The sequence below is a fragment of the Piliocolobus tephrosceles genome, chromosome 13 (genome assembly GCF_002776525.5).
Source record: "Piliocolobus tephrosceles isolate RC106 chromosome 13, ASM277652v3, whole genome shotgun sequence".
In the NCBI taxonomy this organism is placed as follows: Eukaryota; Metazoa; Chordata; class Mammalia; order Primates; family Cercopithecidae; genus Piliocolobus; species Piliocolobus tephrosceles.
In genome coordinates this window covers 89,577,313-89,590,071 of record NC_045446.1, presented here as the reverse complement: position 1 = coordinate 89,590,071, position 12,759 = coordinate 89,577,313, and the positions used below count along the sequence as shown (strand labels likewise).

At 37.4% G+C, this 12,759-nt stretch overlaps 1 protein-coding gene across 3 annotated transcripts in view; it reads right to left on the bottom strand.

The window, feature by feature from the left end:
• Nucleotides 1–12,759, bottom strand: part of CNTN5 (contactin 5) — a 1,320,702-nt gene that overhangs the window by 657,682 nt on the left and 650,261 nt on the right. The window lies entirely within an intron of this gene.

Here is a 12,759-nt window from a genome sequence, read left to right as displayed (position 1 = left end):
AATCAATATCCTCAAACTGCTCATGTGGTAGAAAATGTTCCGTTGTTAGTCAAGTTCTTGTCCTTCGGATCAGAAGGACAAGGACAAATATTATCTCAGATGTCTATTATAAAAACAGCTCCCATAAACATGTAAAGGCATTCACCATTGGTAGCTTTTAGGTGTCTGAGATTCCCATAAACATGTAAAGGCATTCACCATTGGTAGCTTTTAGGTGTCTGAGATAAGTTAAACAGAGGAGATAATTAGAGAAAACAAGATACATTATTTTCTTTTCTCTGAGCGATGGCCAATAAAACATACTTCATTTTGGAATTCAATAGGCACAATTTTGCCTAATACTTCTGGTGGATTAGTATCAATTATTGTTGTGTAACATCAGAAAACATACTTTTATCTCACAAAATCTTACTCTGCTGAGTTCTAAAACATGTTTTAATTTATTTTAAAAATAATTATTGAGTAGGAGATAGAAATTTAACATTTTTAGCTTGATAATGAGTATGAGTTTCTAAAAGTGTAGTCAAACATGTCATATACATATTTTAATAACCTAGCAACACTCTTGCATGTTAGCGGAGAGCTTTAAGCAGTGTGATAAGCATACAACAAGATCCCAGGGCCGTAAGATTTTATATACTGCAGAATTCCTTAATTTGTAACACTTTTATTTCAGTAATAAATTTTCTTTTGTAATGATTTGTGTTTAAGACTTTGTTCTATAGATTTATTTTTTCACAGTGGCAAGTTCAAGAACTTACTAATTTTTTTAAGTTTTTTTCTTAACCACTACCAAATTGTGAAACAAAAATCCATTGCTTCTGCAAAGTAATGCAAATTCAAAGTCTGCAGCACATAAAATTTTTATAGGTAGAAGCCCTTGTAATTTTATTGCAGCAGACTTTTCACATGTGCCAGAGCACCATGCAGTGACTGCAGAGGCCTGGTGAGGTGCCTATGAGAAAGAAATGTATTTCTTGGAAAAATCCCATAATGTGACAAAAAGTATGTAGTATATTTATTTCTGTGTTAGTTTTAGCTTTTCATCACCAGGTGGCTTCTGAATTTTTACCTTCTCTGTTGTTCCACTATGATACTTAATGTTTTCCTTTTTATGTTGTAATCTATTGTATTGATGTAATTAACAATAACTAGCCAATTAATTCGAAAATCATATATTAAATCTTTAAGATATTCTGAGCACCAGTGGTACACGGCTGAGTAAAACAGAGTAATAAGAACTCATGGTCTAGCATGAAAATTATGTAATAAAATCAATAATTATAAATCACAATAACATTAATAGCAAGTAATAATTAACTATTTATTACATGGACACTGTTAATAGTTTTACATATTATCCCTTTCAAAAATTACAACGTTGTTGGAAGACAGAAATGAGACAAGAGTGGCATCTGCAAACACTGTCAGAGTTCTGAGGGATAGTAGTGGAAATCATAATTATTATATCTATATGGCATTTTGTATTTTTCAAAGTATTTTCTCACATATTATTTTATCTAATATTACACAGCTCTAGATGGTAACAAGTCAGATACAATTATTTCATTTTTGCAAGGTAATGAAATGATACACTAATGTAACACAACTACTTGTTGACAGAGTCACAATTTAGTACCCATATACCAACTGCAGGGGCTATGTACCTTCTCCTGTTTTCCTCCCATTAATATACAATACCTGAATTTTAAAGAATTTCCATTTAGATTAATCTGTTTCCATTTTAATTTTTACTGGTTGTTACTTCTTTTTTTTTTCTTTTTTTTTTTTTTTTTTTTTTTTTTTTTTTTTTGAGAAGGAGTTTTGCTCTGTTCCAGGCTGGAGTGCAGTGGCACAATCTCAGCTCACTGCAACCTCCACCTCCCGGGTTAAAGCAACTCTGCAACCTCACCTCCTAAGTGGCTGGGATCACAGGTGCCCACCACCATGCCCGGCTAATTTCTTTTGTATTTTAGTAGAAACGGGGTTTCACCGTGTTGCCCAGGCTGGTCTCGAACTTCTGAGCTCAGGCAATCTGCCTTCCTCGGCCTCTCAAAGTACTAGGATTACAGGTGTGAGTCACGGTGCCCAACCTGCATTTTTTTTTCTCTTACCAAAATCTATCTACAACCTTAGGATAACATGAGCCCCTCCCACAAATGACTTCTTTAGTGCTAGCATTTACAAATTCTCGGAAATCTACAAAAATCCATTCCTTCACCCAGTACTGATGGGCGAGATTTCAACTTGGAGTTGTGGATTTACTCTGTATTAAAGTGAACGTTCTACTAGATTGTACTCATTTAGCACTAGTCAGTTAATAATTACTCAGAGAAATTTAGGACATGAAGCAATGTTTACTCCAACAATTAGTAGGATGAACAATAGAGTGGTTTGCTCAGAGCAAAGGACACTGAAGTCCTTCTTGGGAATAATCAAGAAGGATCGTAATCCAGTATGCACATCCATGGCAAGCCACAGATCTACCCAAAGATGGAAGGGTAAGAGAAAGCTTCAAGCAAGGGCAAAAAGCTTCTTGGAAACAGAATTCATTGGTTTCAGAGGCTCAAAGCTAAGGCTGGTGTCAGTTCACCAGAGAGGATGGTGTTATAAGGCAAGTGTTCTTTAAACAAACAACCCCATCCAAAAGTGGGGAAAGGATATGAACAGACATTTCTCAAAAGAAGACATTCATACAGCCAACAGACACATGAAAAAATGCTCATCATCACTGGCCATCAGAGAAATGCAAATCAAAACCACAATGAGATACCATCTCACACCAGTTAGAATGGCAATCATTAAAAAATCAGGAAACAACAGGTGTTGGAGGGGATGTGGAGAAATAGGAACACTTTTACACTGTTGGTGGGATTGTAAACTAGTTCAACCATTATGGAAAGCAGTATGGCGATTCCTCAAGGACCTAGAACTAGATGTACCATATGACCCAGCCATCCCACTACTGGGTATATACCCAAAGGATTATAAATTATGCTACTACAAAGACACATGCACACGTATGTTTATTGCAGCACTATTCACAATAGCAAAGACTTGGAATCAACCCAAATGTCCATCAGTGACAGACTGGATTAAGCAAATGTGGCACATATACACCATGGAATACTATGCAGCCATAAAAAAGGATGAGTTTGCGTCCTTTGTAGGGACATGGATGCAGCTGGAAACCATCATTCTTAGCAACCTTTCCAAGAAGGGGAAACCAAAACACCGCATGTTCTCACTCATAGTTGGGAACTGAACAATGAGATCACTTGGACTCGGGAAGGGGAACATCACACACTGGGGCCTATCATGGGGAGGGGGGAGGGGGGAGGGATTGCATTGGGGAGTTATACCTGATATAAATGATGAATTGATGGGTGCTGACGAGTTGATGGGTGCAGCACACCAACATGGCACATGTATATATATGTAACCTGCATGTTATGCACATGTACCCTAGAACTTAAAGTATAATAAATAAAAAAAAAAAAAAAAAAAAAAAGAAAGCATCTTATCTGAACTGCTGCAGTCCTAAAGAAGGGATTTTTTTGTGGGGTTATTTTAGAAAAGCCTTGAGACAATCTTTGTCTCAGACATGTAAGCATCAGTTCCTTTACTTTGTGCATTTTCAGCTGCAATTTGTTTGGGTCTGACAAGAGTGATTGCATCCTGGTATTTGCAGCTTTCACAAAGGCAACCAGATGTTCTGTTTAAAGAGTTAGTTGATCTTGGGAGCAGGGCAAACATGGGTAGTGACAAGTAACCAGCAGAATATAAACTAACAGAAGAAATGCCCATATAGATCTAAGTAAACTAAGCAAAATAAACTATTAACAGAGTAAACAGGCAACCTACATAATGGGAGAAAAATTTTCCAAACTATGCATCTGACAAAGGTCTAAAATCCAGCATCTATAAAGAACTGAAACATATTTACAAGAAAAAAACAACCCCATTAAAAAGTGGGCCAAGGGCTTAAACAATTGCTTCCCCAAAGAAGGCATATATGCAGCCAACAATCATAGGAAAAAACTCTCAGTATCATTGATCATCAGAGAAATGCAAATCAAAACCACAATCTCACAACAGTCAGAATGGCTATTCTTAAGAAGTCAAAAAATAACAGATGCTGACAAAGTTATGGAGAAAAAGAAATGCCTGTACACTGTTGGTGGGAGTGTAAATTAGTCCAATCATTGTGGAAAACAGTGCGGGGATTACCCAAAGACCTAAAAACAGAAATACCATTTGACCCAGCAATCCCATTATTGGATGTATACCCAAAGGAATATGAACTGTTCTATTGTAATATAAAAACGCATGCATGCATATGTTCATTGTAGCACTATTCACAATAGCAAAGACAGGGAATCAACCTAAATGCTCATCAATGATAGACTGAATTTTTCAAAATGTGATACATATACAACATGGAATGCTATGCAGCTATGAGAAAGAATGAGATCATGTCTTTTTGGAGGGACATGGGTGGAGCTGGAAGCCATTATCCTTAGCAAACTGACAGGAAGAGAAAACCAAATATGACATGTTCTCACTTATAAGTGGTAGATAAACGATGAGAACATGTGGACACATAGAAGGAAACACCACACACTGGGACTTAGAGGAGAGTGGAGCGTGGGAGGAGGAAGAGGATTAGGAAAAATAACTAATGAATACAAGACTTAATACCTGCATGATGAAATAATCTGTACAACAAACCCCCATGTCACACTTTACCTTTGTAACAAACCCACATATCCTGCACATATACCCCTGAACTTAAAAAAAGGAGAAATGCCCATATATCACTGTTCTTGATGCTTTACAGAAGTCACTAAATCCTTACCACGACTCTGTACAATCATTCTTATTTTCTTTATTTAACAGAGGAGTGTAAGATTGGTAGTACATCTAGCCATCTGGCTATAAGTCTGTGCTTCCTATCACTATGCTATGATGCCCACAAAGTCAGACTTTAATGTTTTTCAATTTTGACACAGCTGTCTGTCGAAAGCTTGTCAAATGTCCATCATCTCTCTGAGATCTATAACTGGAGCTACAGCTAAAAGCATAGCATGGTACTGAGTTGTGTCTTTTCTAATATTCTAAAACCGCAGCTAAACTTCTAAGCTGAGGATCAAGAATTTCAAGTGTGTCACATTCTATATTCAGAGAACCATTCCCAGCTGGGGTCATTGGCCATTCTGGAAGGCTCCCTGAATAGCCTAACCTAAGAGAATGTGTCCCACCATGAAACATCAACTCCTTGAGCCATCTGCTACCACCATCTACGAGGTACCTATGAAAGACTACAAGAGGCAATCTTACATTTCCCCTTCCAATTTTTTTCTTTTCCATCTTCTTTCCTTTCCACCTGCCCTTTCTGTTTTTGGAATTGTTTCTCCTCCCCATAGCCAAGAAAATGGTTCTAAAGAAAGAATAGTGAATACTGGATAAGTGTAAAAGCAGCAGTTAGAATGTAATTTTCAAAAGGAAGATTATTAAGTCAAAGGGCTTGATAACACTTCCCAGTGATACTACTGGAAAGAGAGAGAAAACTGGGGAGAGTTGACACGGGGGCAGGTGATCTAGTTGCCAGGGTCTAGGAATATTCTTCCAGAATTCTCAGTTCCTAATAGAAGTGTGATTCTGGACACATCCTCTTGCTTGTGCAGAATATGACATTGTAAGTAAGAATTTGCTTGGATAGCTTCTGTTTGGTGTACATGTCAGAGGAGTAAGGCTTGCAGCCACCCTCTGGGGGCCAAATCTCTAAGGGGATTGCTAAAGCTCATAGGAGAAGCCTACCAGTACCCCAAAATCACACTGTAGCCAGCATCCATCTACAGCGAGCCCACAAGCAAGATGATGATCTAGATCAGCAAGTCAAGCCTAACAAGAAAAAATTTATGGTACACGGTGGCAACACCGGTATTTTCCTTCCCCTTCCTTTCTTCCCTAATGCCGGAGGAGGTAGCACTCATTAAAAGGGCAAAAGGAAAAAAGTTTGAGTGAGGTGCAGACCACAGACAGGTGTCAGGGGCGGTTTTGAGGAGGCAGAGTAGGGTTTTCGAAGAGAGTGAAATTACGACTTTAAAATGAACTGAATCATAATAATAAGAAAGAGTCTGTTAGAATAAGAAAAATGTGACAAGAAATTATGGAATCTGGTCACGTCATTTGGGATACTGTTGATTAGCAGGAAAGGAGATCACGACACAGCACATTTGGAGAAAGATTACAAGGAAAGTAACATTTTTCACGTGCACACCTGCAAAGATTGAAAGTCCTCAGTAAACCAGGTGTGTGTGTTGATGTGTGTGAATTACTGTGTGTGCATGCAAACACAGGTGTAGTATTTCTTTAACTTGAAAAGGGTGTATAATACTTCTAAACTTAAAATTTCCTTTCTACTCAAATATATTACTATTAGCAATAAGCATTTGAATTTCTCAGAAGTAATTTTTAGTTTTATTAAAAAAATGTAATAAATTATTCCTGAAGAGTTCTGTGGTACACTTCAGAGATAGAACAAAAGCTAAGCAGTACATATTTTCAGGAAGACACTTTCCTGACAGCATTTTTTATGTTTTCAATAAAATGAAAATATTTGATAATGTGCCTCAGCCTTTCAAACTTATTTTTACTTGTTTAGACATTACTTTAAAAGTCTTTATTAATTCCTGTCTTCACGTATCAGGTGAACTTGGAAACTTTTGATAACATTTGCCATCTGTGTGTGTTTCATTCACACACACACACACACACGTGCGCAAGCGCACAAATTCACCAGCAGTTTACCCAATGGTATAGTTGTACACTTTGAGTGTTTATGTATGTTCACATTGTTTTTCAATAAGTTAAACACCTGCTATTAATAAAATCACTAATTATTCATTTCGTCATAAATATTATGATCTCACGCATTTCAGGCACTGTGCTGGGCAGTGGCAATATCATAATGACCAAGATAAATGCAATCTCTGTGTTTACAAGTTTAGAATTTGTTAGGAAAGGCAGCTAAGTAAAAATGTGCCTTGCCCTACAATATGAGAAGCAGAAGTAAACACATAAAAAAAAAAATAAAGAAAGAAAAGTAAAGAAAAAAACTCAATCTACATGGGAAGCAGAGAGAGGAGAGAGAGATAGAGGGCGCAAGAAAGTAAGAGACAGAGCACGTGCAAGCTCCAGCACGAGTGAATGATATTTAAAATGAGAGTTAAAGGAAGCATTTAAAAAGTTAGAATTAGCCGGGGAGTATGAAAGAATGGTCCAAAATAAGGGAAACAACAGTATCAGTAATTACATAGTGCCTAGTACATGCCAGGCACGATTCTACCCACTTTACATGCATGAACTATCAGGTAGGTACTGCTTAATTACCACTTCAGAGACGAGGAAACAGAAACCCAGAGAGTTCAAAATTTGTCCAAACAGCACAGTTAGTTGGCAGCATGGATGAGATGCAAATCTATGGTGAAGATCTAGGGACCGTACTTTTTACCACTCTGTAGTGCCATTTGGTGCCCCCTCTCCACAGCCCAGACATTCAGAAGAAAGTATGTGATACATTTGTGGGATCTTCTCAATTCGGTCTGGCTGTAGTAGAGAAAATGGTGAACATCACTAGGACCGCAGAGACAGGCAAAGCCTAAATCAGGAAGGATGTTAGGTACTAGTGAGGTGGTCTTTCCCATGCAGCACTCAATCATTTTATGCAGAGTAAGTACATGTGTCTTCAATCTAATCCCCTGGCTGCAGTGTGAATGTCAGATTAGGTGAGTGATAGGCTGGTGTTGAGACATCAGTTAAGAAGACTTTGCAATAATCAAGGTGAGAAATGTTGATGGCCTGAACCAGGAATGGAGATAAATGGATGACTCGTAGTTTTTCAAGGAGACAAAAGGGTCATAATTTTTCTATGGGGATTTCTTTAAATAGCCTAACAGAAATTAAAAACCTGCAGTCATCACTCTGTTGTAGCAACCTCAGTTATGTGATCTAGCCTATGCTGTTGGGTTACACTTGAATTTGCAATAGAGTGACTTCATATCCTAAGAATAATTCCTATTAATTTGATACATAAACAATGGGGAGTGGGAGAACATGTTTAATGGTATTTCCCTCAGACGATTTTTTAAACTGACAAGTAGAATCGTAAGAACCAAAGACACTGATGAAATACTATTTAATGAGTCCAATTTTCACAAACATGGCACATAAAACAATGCATCTATCCTCACAGGGATGAATTTAGGAAAATAAATGTCTTCTTAAATCTTTAAAGCAGTTTATAGACTTCAGTTGTGAAATTCCCAAAACCCTCACTGGATTTTGGCAACAGAATATTTCATTATTGCTTATGATAGATGCATTAAATACACACACAGGGTGTTGAACAAGAAAATGTCATTCGCTATGGCACTAATTTCTAGGAGTAGCTTAAATACATGGCTTAGGACAAACCTTTATTAAAGAGGGAGATCAGAATCACAGAATTCTAGAACCGGTAAGATGAGAGAGACCAGATATGACAGTAGAGCTAAATCATAAAAGTGTGGTAGGATTAGTTGTAGGTCTATTACTAACAATAATTTATTGTCAATTTTTTGCCCTAGAAAAATATGCCAAATAGGGAAATAGTGTTATCCTAACACTTTTACTCACTTTCCTACATACATTTATTTCCTCACCCCATGGAAGTCTCTCATGTTCATGAATATTACCTAGCACAAAAACATATGCATATATTATGCATATATATCTATATACATACATGCATACACACAGACACACACACCATATTTAACAGCTGGAAAAGGTAGTCAAGAACTGCTAATCTAGGCTTTCCTATTTAGTTTGAAATGAGAAATAGCCAGGCTAATAATTTAGATGGCTATGAAGGTTTAAAATTAATTTTCTGATCTCTCCATTCTAGGACTCAATCTTTTATATCTTTTCTCATCTTAAGATTCATTCAAGTCTTATTTTTCTTGATTATAGCTTAAGTAAAAACCTCCATATGTCTCTCTTCACTGACTAAGAAGACATTTTCAAGCCATGGTACACTATTATAATAAAATTATAAATATAGAGGTTGGCAGAACTGAAGATGCTCTGCAAAACTAGACAATGTAAGAGTATAAATAATGTTTAAAAGAAAGCACAAATTTCCACGCATGCATCAAATTTCACAAGAAATAGAAAATATGTATTTCACAATTATAGTCTGTGTGGTGATAGAAAATTAGCTTTTCCCCCCAGTGGAACATTTTAAAGTTGATATTGAGCCACGCAACATAAAATGAGGTGAGAAAACTTACTTCAATCTGTGTTTTCATCCTTAACAATGCCATCTCATAAGATGACAAATAGTTATTCGTCAACTTCCCAAGTAGCTAGGACCACACGCACATGCCACCACGCCTGGCTAATTTTATTTTTGTAGTTTTTGTAGAGTTGAAGTTTCACTATGTGGCTCAGGCTGGTTTTGAATTTCTCAACTCAAGCCTGTTGGGATTACAGGCATGAGCCACTGCTCCCAGACAGATAATAAATAGTTATATGAAAACCGTCTGAGAGTATAATAAATGTGGTAGCGATAACTAGTAGTATAATGTTCTTTTCTGGTTCAAATTCCACCTGCAGTATGGCAGGAAACAAAGCTTCTTCCATATTTCCTGGTTTCAGTACCAACCTTGAGTTTAAGATCTGATCCTTTCACAGCTTTTCACAACGATTACTGTTCCCATGGGCGCTGGTCAGCACTTCTTCCTTTACGACAGACAAGAAGTATACGGGCACTACCACTCCAGGACTGACGTCCACTGAGTCCCTCTTTGCTGCTGTCTGAGTCAGACCACACAGCAAAAGGTAAGTGATCAAAGAGCCCTCTGTTCAGCATGAGGCATCATAGAATAGAATGCATTCTTCCTGCATAGCTACCTTGCTACTCTGGAGTGTGGACACTGGCTAGTTGTGTCCTACTAGCAGTCCCTTTACCTCCCTGTTTTCTTTATGCCAAGAATGACAACTTTATCTGAAATGGCAGTAACATTCAACTAGAAATGACAAGTACACTATGTGAATCCTGCGTGAAGCAGTATTCAGTTTCAGTGGGAAAGATGTTGGTTATACAGTAGGATCTTTCAATTGCTATCATATTGGATATTTATCATTTTTACCTTAAGCAATATCAGATAAATTATAATTACAACTTCCAAAGCCAGGATTATTTTGCTTTTGCTTTAAGTTCCGGGATACACGTGCAGAATGTGCAGGTTTGTTACACAGGTACACGTGTGCCATGGTGGTTTGCTGCACCTATTGACCCATCCTCTAAGTTCCCTCCCCTTGCTTGCCACGCGCTAACAAGCTCTGGTGTGTGTTGTTCCCTCCCTGTGTCCATGTGTTCTCATTGTTCAACTCCCACTTCTCAGAACATGCGGTGTTTGGTTTTCTGTTCCTGTGTTAGTTTGCCAAGGATGATGGCTTCCAGCTTCATCCATGACACAGCAAAGGACATGATCTACATTCCTTTTTGAGTGTATAGTATTCCACATATTTTAATAGCTTTGAGATTTATCCATTTCTATTTACATTTATTGAGTACTCAATATGGGTCAAACACCAGGCTTCTTTACCAGGGGTACAATAAACAGAGCCAACATTTTATTTAACTTGTATATACAACTTTACTATCAACATTAGCCATTGATATGTATAAAAATAAATAAGCAATTTGTATTAAAACCAATTTTCACATAATCATATCTTATAAATGCCATTTATTTTTATTATAAATAACTCAGGAAGGTGAAAGTTTTAGTAAATAGATGCAAAGCTATTTACTAAAATGTATTAATTGCTTTAGAATGAAAACAAACAAAAAAAAGTTTGCAGACAATTATAGAGAAAAGAGAGGTACACACGATAAAATATTTAAAATAAAGTTCATACAGTTAAAAATATTTTACACTGACCTTTGGGTTTTAGGTAAAAAAAGCTATGATGCAAGGATAAAATATGTTAAATTGTTAAATTCATAAAATACAACTTATAATTTCGAGAGAATTTGGCTTTTTCTACTTCTTCAAGTGTTTCACACCCTAATAGCATCACAAAATTTAATTATGATACTAATAATTATTCTAATTATTATTAAAGCATTATAATTCTATTATCAGAATTACTTGAAACTCATTCAAAGAGACATAAACGTATCAATTAAAAACTATATATTTTCAAAGAATAAAACTGAACTAATTATAAAAAATAAAGATTCCTATAAAGGATTTTAATCTTAATACCCTAGAGAACCCTAATTTTAATCACATTCAGAATTTGTTTTTTCAGCTCTCCCTTCTGACTGGAGCTGATGCTAAGACAGGAAAAAACAGTCCACTCCCCAGTCATGCCCGTGTTTCTGCTGCATTTGTCTTCACACCGTATCTTCAGTTTTATGCAGCAGTCCAAGGCCTGTAATTCCTCTGATGACACATCTATCACCATTCCGGCCCTCTCCCAACTCCACCAAAGAGCATGGAGACTCTATAAGACCGTTTTGGAGCTTGTCAACATCCTTCTCTCTGTGCTATTGTGGCAGCAAGAATTTTGTGAAGCATGATGCCTTTTAATCTACTCTTGGTTTCCCAAACACAAAAAGGACCTAGTATGCTTCCCTTTGCAGAAGCAATAGGAAAGCAAAGGAAGCAATGTACAGCTCAGGATCCAAACCAACCTCAGAGAAAGTCTCTTTGCTCGTTTCCAACAATCTCCAGTCTGCTCTCCAGCTAAAAAGTCAAGAAGAGACTTCTTTTTGAGTTCTTCCCCATTGCATCTTCAATTCACTTTCTGTTGTAGACTGGGACAGTAACTTTTTAAGTTAAAAGAATTTGGCCAGTTGCAGTGACTCATGCTTATAATCCCAGCACTTTGGGAGGCAGAGGCAGGTGGATCACCTGAGGTCAGGAGTTCGAGGCTAGCCTGGCCAACATGGTGCAGCACTGTCACCACTAAAAATAAAAAAAATTAGCTGGGTATGGTGATACAAACCTGTAATTCCAGCTACTGGGGAGGTTGAGGCAGCAGGAGAATTGCTTGAACCTCTGAGGTGGAGATTGCAGTGAGCCAAGACTGAGCCACTGCCCTCCAGGTTGGGCAACAAAGCAAGACACTCCATCTCAAAAAAAAAAAAAAAAAAAAAGAAAAATTAAGAATTTGATAATTTTGCTCTTCTTTCATGGTGAGGTTTTCACTCTCAACCACCATACGGCAGAATGATTAGAAAACAAAAGTATTATTTAAAGGACAATAAAAACAATCTGCTAACATTTTGTTTTGTATTGTGTTTTGTTACAAGATATATTGTACTCTAGGCCGGGAGCGGTGGCTCATGCCTGTAATCTCAGCACTCCGGGAGGCCAAGGCAGGCTGATCACTTGAGGTCATGAGTTCGAGATCAGCCTGGCCAACACGGTGAAACCCCGGCTCTACTAAAAATACAAAAATTAGCCGGGCATGGTGGTGGGCATCTGTAATCCCAGCTACTTGGGAGGCTGAGGCAGAGAGAATTGCTTGAGCCCTGGAGGTGGAGGTTGTAGTGAGCCAAGATTATACCATCACACTAGTGCCTGGGCAACAGAGCAAGACTCCACCTCAAACATAAATAAATAAATAAATAAAAAGATACATTGTAGTCTCAATGCTCCAATAATAAAATCAGAATTTGTGTCTGAAGATTCAATT